Source organism: Thunnus albacares, chromosome 18, assembly GCF_914725855.1.
Source record: "Thunnus albacares chromosome 18, fThuAlb1.1, whole genome shotgun sequence".
NCBI classification, from domain to species: Eukaryota; Metazoa; Chordata; class Actinopteri; order Scombriformes; family Scombridae; genus Thunnus; species Thunnus albacares.
Genome location: NC_058123.1, coordinates 29,829,172 through 29,857,007, shown reverse-complemented (window position 1 = coordinate 29,857,007; position 27,836 = coordinate 29,829,172). Strand labels below are relative to the sequence as shown.

General features: G+C 40.1%; 1 protein-coding gene across 4 annotated transcripts in view; it reads right to left on the bottom strand.

Moving 5' to 3' along the window:
- tln1 (talin 1) overlaps positions 1–23,667 on the bottom strand; it is a 106,765-nt gene extending 83,098 nt beyond the window's left edge. For 3 of the 4 annotated variants that reach the window (XM_044334613.1, XM_044334614.1, XM_044334615.1), the window contains exon 1: positions 23,454–23,666. The gene's annotated coding sequence lies outside the window, so the exon portion shown is untranslated. Of the gene's footprint in view, positions 1–23,453 lie in introns of all 4 variants that reach the window. The other variant, XM_044334612.1, reaches the window with a different exon arrangement.
- Positions 23,668–27,836: the final 4,169 nt, after the last annotated feature.

The window sequence follows — 27,836 nt, the reverse complement described above, 5'->3', positions numbered from 1 at the left end:
TCGTTCAACACCCATGTTAAACTGGTCAGATCTTCTTTTTTCCACTTCAGAAATATTAGCAAACTGAGATCTATAGTTTCAACAGCTGAATTAGAGATGCTTTTACATGCCTTTATCTCATCTTGCTTTGACTACTGTAACACACTATTCTCCTCTCTTAGTATCTCTGCTCTTGATCGTCTGCAGACAATCCAAAATGCTGCCACAAGACTACTTATTAGGTCAAAAAGACAGTCTCACATTACCCCTATACTTAAATCGCTTCACTGGCTCCCTGTTACATATAGGATTCAGTTCAAAATTCTCATTCTTCCAGAGCTTTGCACGGTCAGGCTCCTGCTTATGTGACTAATCTACTACATCCTTACTCATCAGCTTGCTTGGATCAAACATGCTAAACTTGCTGTCTGTTCCACACACCTGCCTAAAGACCTGTGGTGATTGAGGTTTGAGGCTGCTGCACCTAAAATTTGGAATGCTCTGCTCACACCCTTACTGATTCTGTGGATTCATTTAAAAAGCAGCTAAAGACACATCTGTTTAGACAGGCGTTCAGGTAACCTGTATGCAACTGGTCAGCATTTTATGGTTTAGTTGTGTATTTTTTTTTTACTGGACTGTTTTTTCTTCCTATTGTGTTTTTTTTTAGTTTTGCACTTTTTAATTATGACTTGGGTGGTCACTTCATTTGTTTCTCTTTCTTTTTTGTATGTTGCATCACACTCATGTAAAGCACTTTGTGACTAATGTCTATGAAAAGCGCTATATAAAGAAATTTTACTTGCTTACTTACATCTAAGCAGTCTGTGTATGGATTAACACAGGCCTTAGATGCAGTTCCATTACGTCTCAAGTCTCTAACTACAATCTTGCACCTCTCCAGCAGGTACAAGAAACAGAGTCAGAGACACTTCAGTAATGTTACTAGTAGTCGTGGCTTGAGACAGAGTATGAGTAACCCTGGTAAGTGACGTGCAGGAAATGACGTTATAGCCTACCAATTTTTTTGTTGTGGTCAGGTGGCTAAATTATTGATTAACAAATGAACTTGCTGACGTTTGCTATCATATTCAAGTCAGGTCTATGAGACTCAACATTAGCTTAGCTTACATTACATCACTGCAATAAAGTGGATTATTCTGGCATTTTCGGTGGTGTAACTGGGAAACTGGGCATGCTTGTCATCATAGAAATAGATCATAAGATTGTGGGGTTTTTAATACTTCAGCGTAGATGATGATGTGATGTTTATTGCAACTTCGGCAATATCTGCTGCCTTACCTTCGAAACACAGCTCCACTCACTCACTCACTCACTGAGCTGCTCCAGTCTGCAGATGTTTCTGTGTGCCGTCTATGGCGCAGCGTTCAGTGTTGACAAGCTATTGTGTAAACCAATCAGATAGTGCTGTGAGTGGGACAATGCTCGAGACCACAGAGTGATGACTACAAAGAGAGGGGGGTGCATCAGAGCCAAAGCAATCAGATAGAGAAAATAATGATTCCGATAATCGTAAAAATGATGAATATCAGATCTGATGATCAGCCAGGCCAAAAAATCGGTCGACTCCCGGTGACTGTGAGGCTGCAGCTACCATAGCAACCCACCTACCAACCAAGTGCAAGCTGAGCAGGCAGAAAGCGGGAGAGTTTCTGCTGAAAACAAGCACCGAGACCTGGGAAGACATGAGACCAGCTACGTGTGTTTACAGTAGAGTGAAGGAGGGAGGACAGACATCTCATTCCACTACTCTGTGCTGTGACTCTGCTGCTGTTGCAAACGGTCACGGAGCAGACACTTTCAGTTTATAATTGAAGCGTCCATTGTTATTTTATTTTTTTTATTTAATGAACAAGGGCACTGATATGTGAAAATGAACTAAATGGGTTTTGTTTCTATTAAAAAAAAGCAAAGGGGGGCTGTGGGCAAGTAGTGTAATCGATGTATGCCTGAATACTGTGTATCACTGGTAACACCTTTACACACGGAGTGACATTTCGCTTAGCAACAGCCCCCCTCCACTGGGCCTACACCTTTCCTGACGGAAACCCTGAAGGTGTTTGTTGGCGTCCATCCTGTCAGATCGTCTGCTCATGTTTCTTGACCTTTTCCCTGATCTTAGCAATAACCTTGGGGAGTACAATGTATGGACAAAGAGACTAAAAGAAAATCTTTGTAATAAATTGGAACTGTCCTTTAAATGGAACAGCATCATCACAAATGTTAGAAAGTGTTGCTGTACTATTCCTGCTATATGATGAGTCACAACGCCCTCAGTGATAAAGGTCAACACATACATTAAGCATCAAATATTGGCTCCTAGCAGCTAAATCGTGTTTTTAAAAGGCCTTTCTTAGCCGACTTCCTGTGACAGTCCAGACTCCCACTGTCAGTCATGTCAACTGTCACCCTGAAGCCAAACATTCTCTCTATCTCCAGCAGTCAGATACATCTCATCCTCTATCTCATGTCCTTAAGGCCTGAGCAGATTCTGTTTTATAGCGTCAGTGGAACTGTCTATCAACAACCAGAGGAATATAACAATAACTTATCTCATTGTGCCAGAACAACACATTTTACTGTCAGAACGGCTCTCCAAGGCTGATAAGTACTGCATGTGATACTGTAGATCCTCTGCCTTCAGTCTCTCACAAATATTAGCAAATGCCTGAAGCTAGTGACAGTGTATCCGTTTAGTACACTGCCATCTGGTCACCATGAAAAATATCATTTATTTCTTTTGCCCAAGGAAATAACATCTGTGAAATACTGAAATACTGTGCAGGAGCCAATTTTAGCTCATAGGGGAGATGTTCTGCTTCTGTCAGGTACAGTACATGCAGCATGGAGCAAACATAGGAACCACATAAAATTCATAACATTTTAACTGTGCTCGTCCCCTGTTGGTCTCAGCAAAATTCATTATTTCATACAAAATAAATGATAAATTGATGAGAAAAATGTATTTAGGGTAAACCAAGCAGCAACTATCATGACTTGAGGCTGAAGCCAATGTTGAAGTATGTTAAACTGCAATACCACCTACGGCCACTAGATGCTCCGACTGAAGATTTATAGTAACTTAGATGTCTGCCATGTGAGCGTTGATTGACAGCTGGGATTGACAGTTGGCTCACTTGCTGCTCTCCCTGGCTCCGGGACTCGCATTGAGTCAGACTATTGTCGCAATATTTCACTAAGCCCAAGTGAGCAGTGCTCGGTGTTCCCAGTAAGCTAGCATTAGCTTGGGTCCAAGGTAGCGGGGTTTGTTTCTAGAGTGTGAAAGGCAACACCGCGCACTGCTTATTCGGAAGGTCCTGACTCCAAACCGAAAAGATGGAGCCAACCATAAGCTGCAACTCTGGGCTTCATACTGGCTCCAATGTAAACCAACGGGTGACATCGCACCTCACTATGTCCAGCTTACAACTGCCCAGTGTGACACTCAGGTACGACCAAAATATGCTGTAGCAGCAAAACTCTCCTGTAACTATGGATGTGGCATTCCTGATGTGGATGTGTTATCAGTATTCTACAGGCAAAATGTAAATGTGTAATTCTATTACACTCAGTTAAATGCTAAGTAACCTTCACATTTTTTTTTTACATTTTCCGGTCAGTCAGTCTTAGCAAACTTGGTTGCATACAACAAAAGGTAAACAGCCACCCACACTAGTGACAAAAAAATGAGGGGAAAAAAAATCCCAAAATATACAGATAAATAGTAGTGTGGTGTGAGAAGTGTCAATAGACATTTTGACAGGGAGTTGTTGTGAAACCCCGCTGAGAACAGTTGCTGACCTCTGTGACAGAGCAGGATAAAGACTTCAGATTCACCTATCCATCCAACAGGCAGTGAGTGTTTGTTACTCAAAACACTGGCCTGCTGATTAAGAGTTGTGCTAAAAAGTCTGTGGTTTGATTCTGGCCACAGACCTTTGCTGCTCTCCCTACCCATGTTTCTAGTCTCTAACGTATCAGATAAAGGCAAAAAAGCCAAAAATAATTTTAAATCTCCCCCTGGTTACCAATGTTGTATTCTGGCTTTTGTTACTTGTCACTACAACACATTCCTAGTGCCAGGAGTGTTATCTTTTCAGTATCACTTAATAATAATAATAATAATAATAATAATAATAATAATATCTCTTTGAAGTATGGCAGCAGTAGAGTCATGAGAGAGGCACAGTGTGCCATTAGGTTAGGTCTCAACAGTGAAGTAGTTTGCACATCAAAGCAGTATTTATCATGTGTCATGAATAGTGGTGCAATAGATCATAGTTGATCCGTGATCCGTACGGATTGCCCCCCATGGTTTGGCACGCATGTGAACCGCGGATTAATTGCAAAGTTTAATGTCACATTTAAGACAAATAAACAAACTGCATAGTTATGGGCAGACAGCGTGTCGCTAACAGGGATTTTGAAGAGCAACGACCAAACCAGCATCTAATGGGTCCAAAGTGACATCTACAGGTATGTTTACATGCTGTTCAATGTGAGCAGCTAATTATCGATCTAGCTGCTAATTGACGTTAGCGATGCAGTTTTCCCTGGTGAATGTTTGTTTGGTGGCTCGTTCAACAAACTGCAGGATAAGACGTGTGTTCATGTTTTTAAGTTCTCATCAAGTTTTGATGATTTGGACACAGGCTGTTGTTTCATTCACTACTGTGTTTAAAGGAGGAAAGTATCAGGCCTCATATTGCAATTTAATTTAACAATTGAACTGAATATTTTATATATTTTTAGATTTTATTTAACTATTAGACATCTTGAATGTTGTTTTCATTTAAGACCATGGGCAAAAGTTCCTGGCTGTAAGTGTTTTACAGAATATATGGAAAACAAAGTTTTATTTGTCTCCCCCAAAAAAATGATCAGAAAAATGATCCGATCCATGACTCAAATCCGTGATACGATCCGAACGGTAAGTTTTGTGATCCGTTGCACCCCTAGTCATGAATTTCATCCAGAACCATTTGAATCAGTTTGTTGACACTGTGTGACTGCATGGTTCACAAAAACAAAAATATCTCCGTATGGTCTCCAATATAGAAGGTAGTGAGTTACCAGAATAAGTCCTTCGCTCAAGTATTAAAACCGCTAAACCATAGAATTCTGCATTCAGCATTGCTCTTAAAGAATAACTTTTATTCTGCAGCATGGAGAAATATGGGTAAAGATGACAGCTGTTAGTTGGGTAAATTCATTTTTGGCATTGTATCTTCAGGAGACAAATGACAAAAAAGAACACTGACGTTATCAGAAGTATAAGTATCGAAGTGTTGACAGTGCAGCACAGTGTGGCACAAGTAAAACAAACTGCGTGAAAAATAGTTCACCACATGTTCACAGTGTTGCAGAGTACAGACAGCTGTTTGCAACTAATGAGCTGAACTGTTGCTGTTTCCAGCCTCACTCACATCCTGTGTGACAGTGGCCTTACCAAAGTCCACAGACAGCCCCGCTGCCTGCACTGCTGCAGCAGAGCCCTGCAGCCTTGGTGCCTGCACACTCTACACCATGCTCACCTCAAATTATCCAACCTGCATCAGGTTAGTTATCCTCCTTTCCTACATGGTGGCAGATTTACTAAAACTATAAAAAGCTATAATTTTTTACTTTCCTAATTGCGCACTGCCATCACAAGCCCTTGCAGAAAAAGGAAACAATAATTGTTTAGTCATATCAAGAAATAGCCGTAGCTGTGACACTTCTTATATATGAAAGTAACATTTGGTTGCCTGCTACCAAAGAGTCTTTTCACAGATGTGTCAAAGCAGAGTAGATGCAGCTATAGCTCATAAAAATAAATACAGGCTCCATTTGATGAAGGTAGGACAATGAGAACGTACTGACAGTAGTCATTATTACAGTGCTCACTACCTGGCATGTTTGTTAATGTTATTAGATGCAGCTGTGTCTACTCTGCTTTGATAATGTCAAAAGGACCTGATGGGGTTGTCACGCCAGACTAGTGATCTAAAATACCTACAACATAATAGTGCCGGTGTCAAATTTTCAAGCCACCATTATAGAAGGTAAAATATCACGGTAAATGGTACTATCACAATAATCAAAGTTTCCTGAAGTCCAATCTAAAAATATAGTTTAATTACTTCTGGATTTTGTTCACTTAATGTTGCATATTTGTTGGACTCCTCATAAGAAATAACATCAGAAACAGTTTAAAAAGCAGGTTGTTCAAAGTTTAAAACTGTTGACTGGAAATGACTTTAAATACAGCTTGGTGTCTCCCAGATTCTATGCAACCATTCATATTTTGAAAATTCATGATTTTTTTCCCAATGAAATTGATCGATTTATTTGTGAAGCACAAGAACTTTGTAAAGTGTTATCTGCTGGGTGGTAACAGTTAACTTCATTCTTAAAAAGGCACAGAAATGTGTAAACACACACAGAACAGTTATACTGGGCTCTTACAGGACAACAGCGTTGACTGCCCCTTTGCACAGCTTCTCCACATCTCTGCTAACAAACACCAGCAGAGCTAAAGCTGATGAAATGCAGCTCCCTCAACTACCACCCATAGTTAGCCACACTTCAGTGGGTTGACAGCTAATGTTAGCATAGAATGCCCTAGCCAGAGTAGGTAGAGCTGGACAGACGGGAGTCTGGTTCTTTGTGCTCTCTGTTGTGTTCACGGTGTCCTCTGAAAATGACAATAATCACAGTAATGATGAAAATGGAAATGGTTGGTGGTATGGATACAATCCAGATGTTTCACTGCAATATGTAGTTAAAACGATATACCAGCACATCTCTGCAACATAACCACAACATACTCAGTTTGAATTTGGCCGGAGTCCTTCCTTGCATGTAATCCCTCTCTCTTACACTTCCTGTCTGATTCTCTATTATAGGCTCAATCAAATAAAAAGGTGAAGTGATGTCACTGTGAGCACAGAGAGTCCATTTTGGTATTGCTACTTATACTAACTTGAGTGAAGAATATGAATACTTCATCCACCATGGGTGAAACACTATTACGAACATATTCACAGTTGAGTCCAGGTCTTCCTGAATCCTTTAAATGAGGTGGTCTGTATTTAGAAGGGCAATATGAGCCCCACACTGTATAGCTGCCTCCAGCCCTGCAGAGGAATTCAAGTCTGCATTCCTTTTGGAATACCAGCATCAGACCAGAGACACAGAGGGAGAGAAGAAAGAAGAGAGGCTTTATTCAGCCTTATGTCACTGGCAGCCAGCACGAGAACTAAATGCAGCCAGTCCCAGCAGAATACAGGAATGTAGAGACAGAAATTCTGTGGCAGAGGGAAGATAACATCTCATCTACAATTTGAGACTGTTTTCAACTCTGAGGAAGTAAACCAAAAACAAGGTGGCTTAGAATATACAGTATGTATTTAACATAGCAAATAATACACTGAGATGAAATTGCTTATTGCACTTTATATAGGCCTAGCATTTCTTATTCTTCTGACAGACTACCATTCATCATTGTAGAAAGTGGAAATTCTCACAGAATTCATATTTAGTTTGATGAACAGTGAGCTGATACTTTCTGATAGATAACATTTTTTGGCATCTTTACTAAAAGAACACTTCACAGTGTTGGGTTTGACTGGTCAAATGTCAAAACCAAAAAATATCACATAAATTATAATGTGCATGACCTATGCCTGTCTGACTGTGACCTACTATAAGACAGAGAAAAGAAGCAAATTCTCACATTTGAGAACTCAGAACCATAAAATGTTTAGCATTGTTGGCTTAAACAAGACTTAAACAATGAATCAATCAATAGAGTACTTGCAGGTTAATTTTCAATTGACTAATTGATCAACTAATCGTTGCTGCTCTATACAGGATAAAAGATATTAAGACATGAGCATATACATTTATAACATGTATGATAGTGCATATAGTGCACTGAGTGGAAAACAAGGATTTGTCTCCCAAATGAATTCAAGAGAATAATATCTGATGAGTATGAGAAACTGCGGTAGTCCCTAAAATGCAGTCACGTTTTTTTAAGCATCCTCAGACAGTAAATCAGACAATCTTATAAAGTTTACAATTTTCTGTAAATGTGTACTCTGTGATTATTTGTGCATTTATCTGTAGACTTAGGTCCTGAATATAAATATACATGGTCTGTGTAATGCTTATCAATTCAATTTTTCATATATATAAAAAAAAAAAAATAGATAATTGGAAAAACAGAATTCAATTTTCTAAAATTGTATTTTTTGTTCATCAGATCAATGTATAATTAAGAATTTGGAGTCTTGCCTGTATTCACCTGTATTCAAGGATTACCTCTGGTCATGGCCATGCACAGACCCTGCTGTTGCCGGTTCTTCCCTCTAAATGCAATCCTCTAATTTGGCAGAGGCACCAACTCATGAGGAACACTCTGTTTATGTAAATATACAGCATATAGCTAGAGAGCCATGTATGTAGTGATTTTCCCGTATTGCCCTGGAGCTTGCTGGGGCACTCGGAGGTTGCTTCTGAGCCGGATGTGGCCTGCAGGCCGCCAATTGGATAGGCTGGGAATACTGTGAGGAGGAATTGGTGCCGCTAGTGCAGTGCCCGTTCAAAATGTGCCTGTTCAGAACTGGCCGATCGCTTATTTCTTGAGAACCACATGTATGTGTATCAATTGTCAAATGTATCAATTAAAACAATAAGGATTTAATACATTGAATGGTTTTAATCCAGACAGAGATTTCACCAGTGAGACTAAACTGTGGTTGAATTGTGGAAGCAGTTTACAGCCTTCTATTGGTTGACTCTGCTGCCAATTAAACATGTCTGTGCTCCTATTAGCTAGTTTTACTGCCTCTGACTGTTTTTTTCTCCTGTGTGCGCTTGTTCTCGTCTCTCATGGAGTTTAAGTGAGTGGGGCGCATGCCTTTTGTCCCGCTCATCAAGTCAGAGCCCAGAAGCCCTGCCCTGTTGCGATGTGATGTGACAGTGTTTATATAAAACAGCCCCCACTGCAATCAGACACAGAGCTGAGCAGCGCTGTTACAAGAACGACTAGTAGTTAGGTTTCTGGTGTGTCTAGGGGACGTTAAAAGCGTGTGGTTGGAAACAAGGCTGGCTGGCAGTGGGCTGTGTGTGGGGCTTACCTCCGGTCACCAACAGTGACTAGCTCCAGCCCAGAGCTCCCCACCAGCAGCCAGACGGCGTCAGTAAACAGTTCTTGTTCAACTTTTTTTTTTGGTTGGTGGTTGGTCCCAAAACAAAAGCAAGGCTGGAAGTAGACAGCTTGCACATATCACGGCTAAAGACAAAAGTTAATGCGGTATCAAGTCTCTCACTCTCATGGCTGTTCAGAGCCAAAATCACTTCCAGACACTGTTGCCCAGAAGCCTTATCACACCTGGGCCACTGGTTTAATTAATAAGCCCTGCCCACTACCAGCCAGCCAAAAAGAAAGATGGAACTACTAATAATTACCAAAGAGCATACTGCTCAACTTAACATTTCTCCCCCCTTACAAAAAAAATGAACCAACCTACATCAAGTATTTTTACCCCCTTTTTATTTTAAATAAAAAACTTTTTCCCCCCTTTTATGAACATATATAAACATCTTAAAACTATTTACAACGACTTTCAAAGATCACAGTTTTTTCCCTGCTTGACATAGCAAGAGGAAACTTTTTCAAAACACAACTACACTTAGTTGACCTAGCCGTGATCACAACAAACCATCCTTCAATACTTCAGGCTATCATCCTCTGGAAAGTGTATCTGCAATAACATTCTCCCTACCAGGTAAGTGCCTCATCGTCAGGTTATACGGCTGAAGGATCAAACTCCACCTGAACACTCTCTGATTGGACAAACAAAACTGGTTTATACGGATTGTGGTCCGTATAAACCACCAAACCGCCTCCAGCACTACACACATAGATCTCAAAATGCTGAACTGCCAGGACTAGGGCTAGGGCTTCTTTCTCTATGGTTGAATACCGCCTTTGATGCTGATTTAACTTCTTGGAGAAGTACGCCAAATGCCTGTCTATCCCATTAGCATCTGTTTGCATCAACACCGCTCCTACTCCAATGTCACAGGCATCTACCCCAAGCTTAAATGGAGCTGGGCAATCAGGTACAACCAACACAAGCTCACTGGATAAAATGGCTTTCACCATGTCCAAAGTGCTCTCACTCTCCAATGACCATTCAATCTTGACCCCCTTCTTCAACAAGTTGGTTAATGGTACTGTTCCCGCAGCAAAATGTAGTACAAACCTCCCATAGAACCCACACATTCCCAGAATGTGCATTTGTTGCTGCTTAGTCTGAGGTACTGGGAAATCTAGTATGGCCTGTACCTTGGCTGTTCTAGGCATGACTGAACCTTAGCCCACATGGTGCCCCAGAGAAGTTGCCGGACCTTTCCCAATTTCACATTTTGGCCAGTTAACCACCAGCCCAGCTGCCTCTAGCCTCTCAAAAAGCTGCTTTATATACCTGACAAGGTCTGCTAAGGAAGAACTGTAAACCACCACATCATCCAGATAGGTTACGGTGTTATCCTGACCAGCTGTCACTTTGTTCATCAACCTTTGGAAAGTGGCAAGTGCATTTTTCATTCCAAAGGGGAGTACAAGACTCTCTGGGGTTACACACGCTGACACATCCTGAGCTCTCTCTGTTAAAAGAACCTGCCAGTCAACAGGTCAAACTTGGACACAAACTGTGCATGTCCTATTCTGTCAATACAGTCTTCTAACCGGGGAATCAGGTATGCGTCAGACTTTAAGTCACAGTATTTACCTTACAAAAATCAATGCAGAGGCGAACAGTCTGGTCAGGCTTTGGCACAGGCACCATTGGGGAACTCCACTCACTCGATCCCTGTTCAAGGACTCCTATCTCCTCCATAAAAGCCAACTCTTCCTTAACCTTAACCCACTTGCAGGGATGAATACTGTAAGGGTGCTGTTTAATGGGAGGTGCATTCCCTGTATCTACATCATGTGTCAGTACATGAGTAAGACCCGGTGTATCTTTAAACAATGCCTTATGCTCTCCCACCAACTGAATTACATCCTGTACTTGCTCGCTTCTAAGGTAAGAAAGTTGTGCTCTCAGATCTGCCATAGCTATGGAGTTTTTCTTCTTTGTGTATTGGGCCGCCTAAGAAGGTGACTCCAAAATCTTAATTATACATTGATCGATTGATGATTGGCAGATGGGGCTCAGGAGGTAGAACGGTTTGTCCACTAATAAGAAAGTTGGTGGTTCCATCCCCGGATCCTCCAGTCCGCATGTCGAAGTGTCCTTGGACAAGATACTGAACCTCAAATTGCTCCTGATGACTGTGTGTGTGTGTGTGTGTGTGTGTGAATGGGTGAGCATTAGAAACAATGTGGAGCACTTTGGATAGGAAGCGCTGTATTGCTCCTGCTGAGCAGGTTGGCACCTTGCTTGGCAGCATCTGCCATCAGTGTATGAATGTGTGTGTGGGTGAATGTTGGCATTCTCTTGAAACAGGAATCTTCCCATATGCCTTCAAAACAGCTGTTGTTAAACCATTACTAAAGAAACCCAACCTGGATGGTAATGCACTGACCAGTTATAGGCAGATATCCAACCTTCCATTCATTAACAAGATTCTTGAAAAGATAGTTTCAGTTCAAAGAAAACAATATCTTGGAGGAATTTCAGTCAGGCTTTAGAACATACCACAGCACTGAAACTGCTCTTACTAAAATAATCAGTGAGCTCAGAATAAACTCTGATAAAAATAAGGTCTCAATTCTTATCCTTTTAGACCTAAGTGCAGCATTTGATACGATTGACCATGATATCCTAATCAATTGTCTTGAAAAGTGGATAAGTCTTTCTGACTGTGTTAAACTGGTTCAAAACATACATCAAAGGGACGTTTTACATCAGTGTTGGAGACCAACAGCTACAAATGGACGTTATGACATGAATACTTCATCTCCATGAAAGAAAGAAGAAGACATCAGATAACGTGAGTCAGTTACAGCTTCTCTCTCTGTCTCCTTGATTGCTAAATTCATCTCTGATGAAAGTATTCATGAGAGATCATATAATGTGTTGTGGGTAACGTTAGTTTGCTTGTTGAAGTTACAATGAGCTGTCTGGACTCACTCATTCATTTATTTTTAATTGAGCGGTTGTTCAGGCACCTGTTGATGTTGTATGATTAGTGAATGAGTGCAGGAGGTCTGGCTGCTTGCTTCTGACAGTTTCTTTAGTTCGTTTTTAAGCTGAGTCATATATTGAGTAATAAGCTTAAAGTAACTAGAATAACAAGTGTTAACTAATGGTGTGACGGATCGTAGTTGATCCATGTTCCGTACTGATCGCCCCCCCCCGCGGTTGGGAAGGCATATGAACTGCGGATTAATTGCAAAATTTAATGTCTCATTTAAGACAAAGTAAACAAACTGCTGTAAGTACAAGTCATGGGCAGACAGCATGTCACTAACAGGGATTTTGAAGAGCAACGATCAAACCCGCATCTAACGGTCCGAAGTGACATTTGAGTTATGTTTACCTGCTGTTTAATGTGCTGCAGCTGAGTAGCTAATTAGCATCTAGCTGCTAACTGATGTTAGCAGTGAACGTTTGTTATCATCAAGTTTTGATGATGTGGACAGAGGCTGTTTCATTCATTGTTTAAAAGAGGAAGGTTTCATGCCTCATATTGCAATAACTGAGCATTAAATATTTTATATATTTTATTTAAACATTGGACATCTTAAATGTTGTTTTCATTTAAGACCATGGGCAAAAGTTCCTTGCTGTTTCTGGCTGTAAGTGTGTTACAGAATAAATAGAAACAAAGTTTTATTTGTCTCCTCCCCTTTTTTTTTTCACTGATCCTAATAATGATCTGATCCGTGACTCAAATCCGTGATATGATCCGAACCGTGAGTTTTGTGTTCATGTTAACACCCCTAGTGTTAACATGTCAGCTTTGTAGACTATATTTTGTGTATCGTACATATAGATAAGAGTTTGTAAGTCATGTATTTGATACATGCATTAATACTTTCTGATGTGAACCTACACTTTTAGATCTGTGAATGTTTTTAGTGTTCAGTCTTTCTAGTATTCAGCACTGATCTGTACCTGTATCACATTATAAGCTTTGTGGTACTTTATATATTTCTGTTTACTAAGAAAATACATAGGAAACACGTGTAAATCATGTGATATGTTGTCTGTTTTTGATGAGAACATAAATTTGTTGTCACAATAGAACAATACTATAAATTTGAATTTCACTTTGTTGGTAAAATGACACTTTTGATCCACTCCATGGCTAAAATGAACACTTCTTTGTTTAGAGACATTATGTATATGCTAAATGTCTTTAAAGAAGCAGCCTTTTCACCACTCAGGGGTTTTTGTTTTTGAAAGCAAATTGTTTTATTGGCATATAAAATTGCCCCCCACCCCTCCGATTTCATCAGGTGGGACAATGATATAGTTTGATGCGGTTTGTTGTAAGATTCCATGTTGGTTTTCCTCCTGTCCTCCCCAATTTTTTGAGTCACCAGCCGCCACTGATGTGGGTTCATGCCACACAAACCGCTTCACAGTAGCATATTGTAACACTCAATGCTCAAACTAATTTAAATGATTAAATATCATTAATAATTTGGTGCTCTTCTTGGCCTTCTCCATGGGAAACCAGACTCTGAAACATTTATATTAGGACTGCAACTGACACAGGGCTCAGCACTAACTTTTTTCCCAAAGAGTACATTTTACCTTGCGAGGCAGCTGGATTCGCGAGATCAAGACATCACAAGATCACGCAAGAATTCATCGTCTTCAAGGCTTCAAGTGATGCACTTGTGTCCGAACTACCAGTGGTTTGGACCAATCAGCATCCTAATTCTCGCGTGATCTTATGATCTCACAAATCCAGCTGCCTCACAAGGTAAGATGGTGATAGACAGATAGTTCATCCAATCACTTGCCAAGTATTTTTTGAAAGTGGCTGCCCTTTTCCAAATTGTTTCCAAGGAGGACTTCTCAGATAGTTCTGTGTAACACACCATCTGGTGCGTCAGGTTAGTACATCTGCTCCTAAATTTAAAAAAATTAGGAGCACACACAGAAATTTAGGAGCACAGTGAAAAATGTTCAAGTAACACAGAGTTTATTAACAAACAATTTATTTCATATATATTTATACTGGCGTGCATGGGAAAACCAGTAGAGCACTATTGAAGAGGAATCCCTTGTATCTACTAGAAAAGATTACAGTGAGTTGTAATCTCTACTCACACACTGTGACTCATAAATTATTTTTCTAGTTTGCACATATCCATTTTTTGGGGGAAAATACGAGTGAAATACTTGAACTATAGAGCCCTGGCTGATTTTTTTCTCAGTTAATGGATAAATTGGTCTTGGTCTATAAAACATCAGAAAACTGTCAAACATGCCCAATACAAATACAAGGTTATGTTATCAGATGTCTTGTTTTGCCAAACCAACAGTAAAAACCCAAAGATATTCAATTTACTATAAAGTTAAGACAAGGAAAAGCTGCTAGTTCTGAAATTGGAGAAGCTGAAACCATCAAATGTTTGACATATTTGCTTGAAAACTGATTGAGACAATTAATTGATCAAAACAGTTGCAAAAATAATTATCTGTTGACTGACTTAATTAATCGACTACGTGTTGAAGCCCTAGATTGTACGCTGCCAGTATAGAGCACTGGCTGAAGGGCATGTCCCCCCATCCCCACTAAATTAGACCTTTGTTTGACACGTCTCTATACTTTTTTTTTTTTTTTTTTTTTTTTTAAAATCAACCCAGCACATTCTTCAGCTTCAGCTCACATTATTATGTTGTCCAAATTCCTGTCCTTGTCCTGTCCAAATTTAGCAATATTAGAGTGAATTCAGCCCAGAGTTTGACAAATGAACGTTGGAGTATGACATGTATGCATGCAGTGTGGAATAAAATTAGTGGAAGAACATTCCTAGTCATTAGTGTTGACAAGAGAGACTTGAAAGCCTGGTGTAGAAACAGCAGTTCAGCTCAGGAAACTCCATCCCCTTCTCAGGCCTTCTGAAGCACATACTGTACTGGATTTCTCTGCTGACTGGCTGAAAGTGACTGCTCAGCAGTTCCTTTTTACTATGAAGTGGTGCTGTTCTCTAATGCTTTGTGTCCCACAAAAGACAGGGAGTAAGTCACTGCTGTAACACCATAGCCTTGCTTGTGTGCAGACAAACAGCCACTGTCTAGAACTCAAAGAAAAGCCCACTTGGTACTTCAAGACAATGCACTCCATTTCTGTTTTAAAAAGGAAATAATACCACAACCATTTTCTGGTTGAACAAATAAACCCAGAACACTGAGAACAAGTCCAGCACATGATGTGACTCTCCTTAAACAGCTGAACAATTGAGCTACAGCTTCACATACCATCATATCACTTCCAGATTATATTTTATAGTCATATTTTCATGCACAAGCAGAGGTATTCTGGAGGAAACAGAAAATGAAAAGAAGATGTCTTTGGGAGGAGACAAGAATTAAAGTGTAAAACCCCGCTGTCAACCCTATTGGCTGCCTCTTAATATGACACAATGGGATAATCAACACTGATGATTGACCTATTCTTAAAGCCTGGTTGCCATGGGAGTGAAAGAGTAAGGTTTGAGCTCAGGTTGGTCTTCCTGTGGTATGCATGAATGTGCTCACCATATGTCAAACTTGATCCAAATAGACCTCATTCAAAGTGCACTGAACACCAACAAAAAGAGTCAAAAAAGAAGTAATGCAGAGTCCACTTGGAGCCACACAGACCAGGCACCTGCAGCAATACAACAGGACCTGACCCAAACCATATAAAGATGAACATAGCGAGGTCTGACGTCACCCGCTGGTTTGCATTGGAGCAACTTTGAAGTCATGTTTGAGTATTTGAAGCATAGATGTATTATAAGAACTGAATACCGGACTCAAAAATGGTGCCTATTCAATCAAATGAGAACTGCTCACCTAGTGCATAAGCCAAAACAGTTTCTAGCTTCCGGATTTACTTCCGGGGGTATGTGGCCCACTGAATACGCGCAGTAGTGTTTCTCCTGCTGGCCCCACCTGTGACCATAGACTTTACATTGGGATGATGTCACAGATTTTAAAATTGATTTTCTAGGCTCGAGGAAAGTTTTACAAATATAAAACCTTCATGGATCAAAAATTAATAATAGAAAGAGTCATAATTGACCCTATTTGCAGTTGCAGGTGTCCTGTCAACAGTTGTACAAACGTCTTTTATATTGGAGGTCTAAGCGGAAAATGCTTTTTGAGCCGCAGGAGAGTTTTTTCACTGCAATACTGTGAGTGGTCTTATTATACATCCATGGTTTGAAGCCCAGAGTTGCTTGGCTCCAGCTCTTCCATTTGGAGCCAGGACCTTCCAAATAAGGAGTGCGAGGTGTTGGTTTTCATGCTCTGGAAACACACCCCGCTACCTCGGACCTAAGCTAACGCCATCTTACTGGGAACATTGAGAAGTACGCCAAAGTTTTTTTTCCCCAGATGGTGAAGTCATGAGCTGCCCTTCTCTGCCTCTGACTGACTAGTATTCGTTGCTTTCATTGGTTGGGTTGGTTAGGTTTAAGCATGAGGCGAGTGAGATTGGTTAGGGTAAGGGTAAGAATATCAGGGTAAGCCAATCAGAGGCAGAGTAGGGTGGGTCATGACTTCACCATCCTGGGAAAAAAACAATCACAAACAGTGCACACATGGGCTAACATTAGCTACTTTAGCTAAATTGTGCTAACAGGGCAGGTATTGTGATCGAGTAACATTAAACTTAGTGAAATACTGCGACCATTGTCTGACTCAGTGTGAGCCCACACTCAATCACAGCTGTTAATCTATGCCCACACGGCAGACATCAAAGCTACTATGAGTCTTCAAAACTTATTAATGTAGCAATCATTTCCAAAACGACCACCAGCACACTTATTAGAGGACCTGAATTTAGCATTTGAGAGCATAATGACTTGTTGAAAAAAAATGATTGTCTTAGTATTTCTAGAGAGAAGTTGAGGCTTTTTGAATGGGAGTCACTTGGGGCATCTAGTGGTATTATAAGGTACCTCAGCTAGGGGTATGCGATATGACAATATTACATCGTGAACAATTTTTTAATTTTTTAAGGTGGATAAGACAAAATAGGGAATATGACATCTCAGACAAGAGGAGTTAAGCAAGTAGATGGATGTGTGTCTGTGTGTGGAGGTGCGCAAAAAAATCGATTCACATAAGAATCACAATTCTATCTCTGCTGATTCAGAATCGATTCAGAAATTCCAAGAATCGATTCACATTTTTCAGTCTTGCCACGATGCCATTTTTTCCTGACATGAATTAGCTTGCTAAATCCCATAAATGGCGCAATGACGCTGCCCCAGACCCAAATCCGGGGGCAAGACGGAAGTGAAGTGTGTGTCATGCGAGCAATGGAGTACCTGGCAGAAAAACAAATACAACCTGGTCCATCAGCAATGAAGGCAATCGGAGAACTGGAATCGAATCGTGAGATTTCCTGAATCGTGCACCCCTAGTGTGGAGTATAATGCATGTGTGAGACCAGGGCAATGGTAGTGGGGTTTAGGGGGGTTAGCCAAGATAGAAACATTCATACACAAAGATATTCAAGCCCATACACATACTGGATACACAAAAATGTACACATGGTGCATGCATGCAAGTATTCCTTCTCCCTTATATATGGGGTAAAAATAAATATATACATAAATAAAGTAAAGCACTAATAAGCAATTAAAAACAGGGTTAGGGTAGGGGGCATGGAGTCAGCTCATGGCAAAGGGACTGCACCTACATGGTAGGAGTACAGGGCTGCATTATGGGACAGTTCCAGTGCTCTGAGATGCAGAACCCAAAGAAGATTATTTATTATTATTTTTGGTTGAGTGGTTGAAGCCGGGACCAATAGTGAACGATTAAAATGTCTCCACGACCTGCCTTTACAGAGAGATCGTTAGTATCTTTCTACAGTACCCATTATATCAGTTCAGCTCTGTGACTGAGCGCAGTCTGCTAGCAGGAGGCTAACAGCTAACAGCACCAACATGGCGAGTAAATGACCTTCAGCAACAAGGATTTTGAAAAAAAAAAACAAGTTCACAGCAGTGAAAACTATCTGCACGGTTCACATCAGGAGCCCAAACTGTTTGTTTTTAACAGTAAATGCCAAGCATTGTCACAACACCAGCTCACCAGTCAGCTCACAGATTGAATTCTTGGTATCATGTTTGTGAAATCTACAGCAATTTTAATGTCCTGCTAGGAAGCTCACCTGCTGCACATCATGTTAAATTAACAGCTGGGCTGCAAGTAAACGACACCATTTAGCGGTTAGCTCGCCTGCTAACTGGTAGCACTAACTTCTGTCATACTGCAAGCTAGCATGATGTCAGCTAGGGCTGTCACAATATCAGATTTTCACAACACAATTATAGTGGCCAAAAGAATTAACAATAACAATATTATCACAATATCTAGAAAATTTGAAAAAATAAAATAAAAAAATGCTATCAGTCAAATCATCTTTAACTTTGTTTATTGTGTGTTTTGGCAAATGAATTTCACTCAAAATACAAGTGTAGGGAGGTGAACAGAGAATTACCATAACTGTACAAAGTTTGAAAGAAGTTTGAACAAACTGAAGTGTAAGGTTTTTATTTCCACCTGAATATTTTTTTGCAAACAGATGCCGGCAGATGCCCTATAGCTGTGACTTATTAGCTGGAAAACACAATGGGACCACAGCATGGAGCCTTACCTAGTCCAAGTTCAAATTTAATAACGATGCCACAGAAAATGAATATTTTAAACATTTTTTTCTAAGGATATGTTTAGGCGTCTTCCAAAAAAGATCATTTAGGGACACAAAATAACCTCTGCTTCAGAGTAACTGAAGCATAAACACATTATAGTGCTTTGTTCCCTTGTTGAAACTAAACATTGTACATATAAAAGAATCAAAACAAGTGCTATGGTGGAAAAGAAGTTCATATAAAAAGTAAATCACAGCAAACTATTTAATATTTACATAATTTCAATGTTGTGGCTTTATAAAAAGCAATAAAGCAGCATATGGTCATTTTCAGAATTTCATTGGCTATTTGAAGTGCCACTCATCGGCAGAATCTGTTCCTGACTCAGTCTTTACATGGAATGCAGACTCTCGTTGGCTATTGCAGGCTGTGGACAGGACATGGAAGGACATGTCAGTTGAAAGGTCAGAGTGCAGCCACCATTTTGATACCAAGTTGTGGCTAATGTTTACATGCTAATGCATGTAATGACGGAGAATACGTTCAAAGATTAGGACATCTGCTGGCTAATTTGAAATGATGCAACAGCTGTTCATGGAAATTTATTGATGTAATAATGTGTTTTGGACTAAATATTTTACTGGACTGGATCGACTGGACCTTTGCCAATGCAACAAGACCGTTTTTGTCATCATATCAGTCAGTGGAGTAATATGAGGCTTCATAGGTGAGAAGCGTGAATTTTGTAATTGTTTGTTTGGTGGTGGTCTGACAGAGGTGTTGATTATACCTGCTGTTGTGATTGTATCTTGACATGGTTTGTATCAATCGAATCACAAGAATCTTAGCTTTCCAAAGATGTGTCGCATGAGTACCCACTTAAAGACAGGAGTTGTACACATAGCACAGTTGTGTACTTAACAGTGTGGCAGCCCGTCCACGAGCTGTCGGAATGTTAAGGGGTTTTAAGAGGCGCGGAATTATTTACAGGATATTATAATATGCGTATTATTAACATGATATCAATATTTCATTTTTTAAATGTCATAGTTATTGTGAATATCTGTATCGCAACACACCTAATGTCAGCTCAGGTGTACTGTGTTGCTGCATTTTTTTAACGGTAAACATCCTTCCAGTGATCCGAAATGACACACTAATGCTTCTACCCAACATCAACAGTTTGCTTTTCAGCTGTCAAATCCTACACACTGGTCCTTTAAGGTACTTCCGCATTGTCTTTAGCATCAAGCTGTGGTAGTTGCCGCTTGACCCAGACCAAACAGTCAATCTAAGATGGACATGGTCTGATGTAGGTATTTGACCTACAGGCCAAAAAAGCTCACATAATGACCACACTGAACGCAGATTCTCTGGAGAGAGTGTGATCTTGAATTCATAAACATTTTGAAAGAAAATTTTGGCCTGAAGATCACATGAGAGGAAAGTAAAATGGGCCACCAAAGTCAGCAGCAATGTTTCTCTGGGGACCATAAATATCAACAGCACATTTGTGAGCAACCTACTTCAGCTTCAGCAAGTCTCACCTCAAACTTTACTGCAAATGAGCAGCACTTCCTCCACCACTGTGAGTAAAATAATCAGACCAAACATCAAAACCACCAACTTCTATTTAATCTCTAAAAAACATCCTTACAGCTCAATATGATCTTTAAAATGAACTACCAGCTGCTTTTATCTCTGGAGGGTCCTCGCTGGCCTGACTGAACTCCCCAGGCATCTGACACAGACTTGGGAATTTGCTCAAGTCTAAAACAAATTATTTCTTGTGCTGGAGGAGTGGCAGCACATGTTGCCTTGACCAAATATGGCTGAGTGAAAACACTACAGTCCAATCTGTGCAGCACACTGGAATGAGAAGTAGGTCTCCTTAACTGGTGTGAGTGTGGGCCATGACACAACGCACTGACACCTATCCAACAGAGCCTTTACTCCAAAGGCTGCATTTGTTTGGCTGCTGGATCAGGTTACTTTCCAAGTCCAGCTGTATGACATACTTGTCACAGGCCACAATGTAACTTTGTATGTAACATCACCTGATGATGACTTAAAATCTAACCTAAATACTGTGGCAGTTTGGAGTTACAGGAAAAGTCCACATTAGGGTAAATTGACATACCATGCTATGTTTGACTAAATAATTATCACATATATTCACATATGTTTGATGATGAGACAATGTGCTGTTAGTTAAGTTTCAATGATTTTGAAGTCATTCAGATCCCCTTGGGAGCATGAATGTGCTTTGCAATCTTCACTTTACAATACCAGACAAGTAGGAATAGAGTGAGGTATGTAATTAAGTACAAATATTGATCATAATCTTATTATTATATACTTTATTTGGTTAGTTTAAACTAACTTCATGCTGTTAGCATGGTTCAATTGCTTTGACTTTTTCTTCCATGTAATTCATTCATTTTAAATAACAATGTTTGAGATTTTTAAATATATCAATAAATGGCCCTGTACAAAAGGCTATCTATCGGCCATGTTTATCGAGGGCGCACGCCAGAGATTTAGAGCAGGTGCACGCACACCTGGAGCACGCTGCAGGAATGATGAGATCTGAGAGAAAGGTCATCTTCTCTTTTCCTCTCAGCAGCATTCAACACAGAGCAGGGACACAGAGACAACTACTGCAACAAGAAAACCTTTCTCAACAAATTATGAAAAAAGTTTGGTCAGATTTAAGTTCTTTGCAAATGTAATATTATTTTAAAGTATTTCACTATATGGGGATAGCCCTCTCTCCTCTGCCCTTTAAATTGGGCCACCCAAGGTCTGATTTGTCTTCCCCTCATAAGGTTTTTCTTTCTTTAGGTTCTCTGAGGGCCTTTATTTGGTGTTTCTGGCCCTGACTTGATTTTATTTTAAGCTGAAAATCTTGTTTTTGCTGACCACTTGTGGTTAAACCTCTCTGAATGACTCAAGCTCTTCAGAAAAGTGAGGAATATAGTGGTGGTAGAGATGGTTGGAACAGTTCCTTATATATTACATTGTAATCATTTACTTACACCTACTGTGTGTCAAAGGAAATAATGACATTATAGTACATTCTAGGTACGATGTGCTCCTTGACTGTATATGATGACATGATAGTTTTTCAGTGGCAGGTGATGACTGTGTGCACTGCAGGAGATGCAGAGTGGTCTACAACCACCACAGGGCAATGGTGAAGCTCACAGTGCAAATCACATGGTAGAGGAACTAGACAGCCGCACCAAAACAAAGAGGAAAAAAATCAAATAGACAAACAATGACTACATTTGTACAGAAAAAAGCAAAAACTTCTCACATTGGAGAACCAGATAATGTTTGACTAAGGAACTTGATTTGACTGATCAATTATCAGACTTCTTGTTGTTTCATTTTCTGTTGATCCAGTAATATTTTCAAGCACTACAATACAGTCAGAAGCTAGTCAACGACTCTGCTTTCTGTGGACATGTTGTTTCATCCAGACTTCCCTCTGTGCATCTGACCATGAGAGAATTCAGTAAACTCATCAGTCCACAGTTACACTCACTGTACTAACCCAACCCACTAACCCAACATGATCTATACTTAAAATTCACCAAGAACTGTATCAACATATCATTCTCCTGTCATTCTTGTGTGGCAGCAGAACCAACAATGTGGAGAGAAAATGTAACGTCCTGGTGTTGCTGTGGGACAGAATCACCATGTTTTATTATTATTTTTTGGATTTGTGTGCATGGAGAGACACATCATGTGCCAGCATGCAGAATGCCCTGCAGCACTGACTACAGACTGCTATTAGGCCTCAAAGAATCCTTCCATACGGGGTTCACTGTGGTTGTTGGAATGTTTTCAGATACAAACCTGCCTTTTAGCCTTCTGACAGCAGTTTACTGCTCAAAGTAAACATGTCTCCAAGCAAATTCCTCCACTGTGTCGCACGCCACATCACAATGGTGCGAGAAGTGACACCCGGAGGCTATTCTTTCTTGCGCGTCTGCACAACACGCCCAACACTCAGCTTTGTTAAACCAGAACTAAAAGTGATATAAGGTCATAAATGAGCCAGCGTGAGCAGACTACACAAGCTGAAGCTCGCAAACTGAAGCTAAACGCCAGCTGTACAGCCAAAGGGTAGCTGGTCTCAAGACAATAACTTCTTTAATATACGGAAGTATGACAGACTGAGCAACATGATTTCTCAACTCAACGCGCGCGCGCGCGCGCACACAAACACACACACACACACACACACACACACACACACACACACACAATCAAAATGCCAGACGGCCTAACTTCTACGGAGGTCTTGATGAGTCGCTGGAACAGTGAGCTGGAGCCACAGATAGTTCAGCTAGGTATGAGGGGGGAAAGGGAGGTTTCGCTACCCGCTTGTTCTTAGCACGTCGCTTCCTATCTGTGTTAACTAACTAACTTACACAACCAGTGACTTTTTCACATACACGGTAGTTTGAACTGCTTCCGTATATCGGCAGTCCTGTGTCTGCGTCTTTTAACGAAGTTTTCTTCTTTCCACATCGAGTCTCTGGTGACGTCAAGGACGTCTTGCTAGAATGGTGGAAACTTCTCAAAGTTAGAAAACCTTCAGTCTGACCTGTGCGCGTGAATCCACTTCCGCTTCCACTTCTTGGACTTTGATCACCAAAAATGTTGTCGGTATTTCAATAATCCCCGACACAGAGCAAAGTTTCAGCAAGGGGAAAGGCCAGATAGCGACTTTTTCTTAGTTCCCCTCCCTATCCGCTCTCAGCAGTGCTGCTGCTAAACTCCACCCTGGCTGGCTGCGTTGCCGTGCCGCGGGGCGGTGTCGCACTGTGTGGAGATGCACTGCTCCTCTGAACCAGGAAGGCTACAAGCGTTAGAGGATAGATAGAAAGGATTATTATGAATACATTCCAAGAAAGATTTAGAGTAGAAACTATACACACAGCACATTGTGTTTTTATGTTATTGTAATCAAGATTAGTGGTTTACTGTAACTAGTGGTGGTGAAAATATGCAGGTCGCTTAGAAATAGCAATACCGCAACCTAAAAAACTTAAAATGAATAAACGTATTGATTCAAATGTGTAGTATCAAAACTGAAATAACGGCTATAAGGCTGAGCATGTGTAGGATTTGAAAGGTCATTACTTTTGCGTCATCTGGTGGTAATGATGGGTAGGTGCTAACAGCAGCAGAGCAACAGTTCTCATTGAACGAACCTCTGCGTATTCACATAAGGGTCTTGCGCTGCGCGTTCTGCGCTGGTCGGCGAAGTATTTACCACCTCTGATTATCACTGAATGCTACTGCACAGGCTACCTCCATTCAGTTTGACTGTATGCCAGAGTGACGCACTATATGTATATAAAGTAACGTCATTTTTAAAAAAAAAACATTTAATATTTATCTCAGCACTCCCTGCACTCTTCATTTCTCTGCACTATTTGCATCCTGTGCGTAGTTCACAGAAACAGTTTCATCTGTATATAGTCATTCCTTGTGTATCTTTTTGAAGATTGTTGTGTAAGTACACTGAGAGCCACTAAACCAGAATCAAATTCCTTGTATGTGTAAAAATACTTGGCCGATAAAGGTGATTCTGATTATGAGAATTGGTGATATAAACATCAGCACTAATAATCCCTATTTAGTACCCTACTTGAAACCGTTGGACTGTCGGTGGACCATCCATCTGTTGAGGAGGGGTATTGGTAACAACTCTTCTTCAACTCTTATTAGGGATGGAGGACTTGTATTTTTCGGGTGCATTTCAGCCTAGGGATATGTGTAGGCTCAGCAGTTTCAGCTAGTGGGCTTAAAGGTTCCTCAGGGTTGTTGGTAATCCCCAGAGGTTGGTTGATCGTAATGGGCTGCAGGTGGAAGGAATGAAGGGGCCAGAAATTCAGTAGTGGTTGAGGTGAGGGGCTGGGGTTTGGCTTGCTGCTGATTGCTGGCTGGAGGACAGGCTGCAGGGGGTTGGCAGTGCGGTTTAGGGGATAAGTACTGAGGACTGGAGAGTCTGATGAAGCTTCCCCTGGTGTCCAAGAACATCTTGCTGGGCTCCAGGTTTCCTCAGGTGTCCTGGAGTCCTTTGCTGGTTAATGGAGTCCCCCACTGGGGCCCAGGAGGCTCATTCACTCGTCCACAAGCAATCAACAAGCATGTCCTCCTGGATCACTTCAAACATAAAATCTGAGGGTTACTGATGCTGTAAAAGTTAGCATCATCTTTGGAAAACAAAGCAACTTGGAAAAACACTTCACCCATTGCAAGTTAGACAAGAGATTCCAGTAAAGCTGGGCATAAATGTAGGCATTAATCTTTAATCTTCAGATTCACTCTCACATTTTTAAAGAATATTTATGTTATAATTATAAATATTTATTCATAATTCTGAAATAAATAAGGCTAGACAAGCCTAGACATTCACAGGTTCAGTTTTTTTAGTTGTGTCTTAAAAAACGACTGTGCGTCAGGTGTCCATATGAATGGTGAAAGAGGTTTTTCTTGCCGTAATCATTCCTCCTGTTCATACTGGTTATTAAAAGATCTCCTTTAAATGGGCTTTCAACGTAAATGATGGTTGGCAAAATCCACAGTGTGTCCACACAGTCATTTTATGCAAAAATGCATTTAAAAGTTGATCTGAAGCTTATATGAGACTTCAGCAGTCTGAGTTAGTCATATCAAGTGGATATCTGACACATTTAGCTTTTTAGCATCAAAATTCAAGATTTAGTTTATTGTCATTCATGCAAAAAAATGAAGTGCTGTTCCTCCCAGCCCACAGCAGTGCAACAACATCAGAAAGGATAAAGATATACTGTATATCTAAAAATTCCCTTAAAAATGCTGAAAACATATAAATCCCAAGAGAAGAAAAACAAACAAACAAAAAAGAATGAGCAGTTAGCAGCACAGTGCATTAAATAACTTGAGCCAGACTACTGCTGCTGCATAGAAATAAAAGCAGCTTCTTAAAACATGTTTTAATTGCTTAGCGGTGAATATGCTGCAGATTAAAAATTGCCCACTCCTGTCAGGCATTTTTCCAAAGTCACTGAAAAATATAGCCCCGCTTGGCAGTGTAAGCAGCTCTGGTTTTCTTTCCTCATCTCAAACAGCTGATGCAGTGGCTACACTGTGATCAATTGACCACATCAAAACAGACAACTGATGCAAGTTCAGAATGTAGTGACATAAAGCTTTCCTCAGTGCTGCTGATGTACACAGATTACTCTTGACATCTAAATTAATTCAAATAAATAATTTAATTTGTTGTTGAATATATGGCCTGAAAATAAGTTCTTTTGGGTCACTTGTCAGATGTGCAGCTCAATAAGCCCAATGGGAATCTTCTGAAAATGCAGAAATGCTCCCCTCATGTGGTTCAAGTCAGGTAAGGGGACTAACACGAAAGGTACCATCAAGATGTTTTATAATGTGAAGTACTGCCACCACCCAGGGCCAATCTGACCTTTTCTGGGGCTCCAATCGGTGAAATAATAATGAGAGAAGTTGTCCTAATGATAGATTCAATAAAGCACTGAGTGTGGTTAAATCTGTTAACAGAAAAACTCTTCTTGGTTAAGAATCATTGGAAAGGATAATAAGTGGTGATATGAACAGAATCATATTGGATTTATAGGTTAGATGCTGTGAACTGTGCAGATTTAAATGAGGGGACCTTGCTTTTGTGTTGGAAGTGTTTACTTAGGTCATGGGACACTACACCTTCTGACTCAGTCTTCTAATACAAGAGTGAGCAGATGTAGCAGTCATGAGGACTCCACCATAATGTATTTATGGATATTCATATACAGCTTTTATAATGCTCTCTGGATTTATGCAGTATCATCTATTGTCTAGGTTCTAAAGTAGCCTATGTCATTTTGCCTTACTGGAAGAACTCTAAAGAAGATGGTCTCTAGTTCTATTGTCGTGATGAGCTGCAGATTCTTCTGTGATTGTATTCACAAATGATCTCCAAAATTTTGAAGGATTCATGCCATCCCCTGAATCGTCACTTTCAGCTCCTGCCTCCAGGAAGACAGTATAGAGTCCCCTGTGAAAAGAAAACATCTACAAAAAAAATCATTCATCCCACATGCCATACATCAGTTCAACTGGTAATTGATGGACAGGACAATATTGTTTTGAACCCCATGTACCTGGCACTTTACCTCCTAAGTTGGTTATGTTATTTTAAATTATTTCTAGCAATTTATACCCTCCCTTTTTTTTTTTTACAAAGTTGCATCTAATGTATAAAATCTTTTTTACTTAATGTTTTTGTAATGTATGACGTGAATGATGTGATACTGATGTTGATTGTCATGCATGCTAAAGATGAATTTCTACTTTTGTGCAACAAAGATGGACAATGAAGTTGTTTTAATTTTGATTTGATCTTATCTTACCACTAGGGGTCCTCCTAAACAACACTAAAAGTTCCTAGTTTAGAGTTTTGTCTTAAAAGAGGGTTCATGGTCGACCCTGACTGCTGATCACTGTAGTCTTGTGAGCAGTATTCAGACCAAATCAGGTGGTGCGGCGAAAACGCCAGTCCTCTCATTCATTTGAATGGAGACTAATATTTTATATATAGTTTAATAAATGTGTAGGTGACAAGATGGAATCTCTTCTGCAAAATATCTTAAGTCATAATGTCTGTATTTTTTGTTTCTTATTACTTATTTTTAAAATTGCTCTTAATAAGTCTGTGTATCTGCTATACAATGAGAGGAATTGGATTTAGAGCTGTTTTACGGCAGTTAATTGAATATATTGTATAACAATGTTTTCATTTATGTTCACTAATTTTTTTGTATCCTCAATTGTGTTGGATTTTCTTTTTGTTTTCAGGTTATGGGGTGTGTATATGGTGCTATATGACTTTGCTGCATCTGCAGTATATATGTTTACAGGTTGTAGAAAAAGCAATAAATATTTGAGCACAAAAAAATTTGCTAGTGGCCTCCTGCTGGGACTG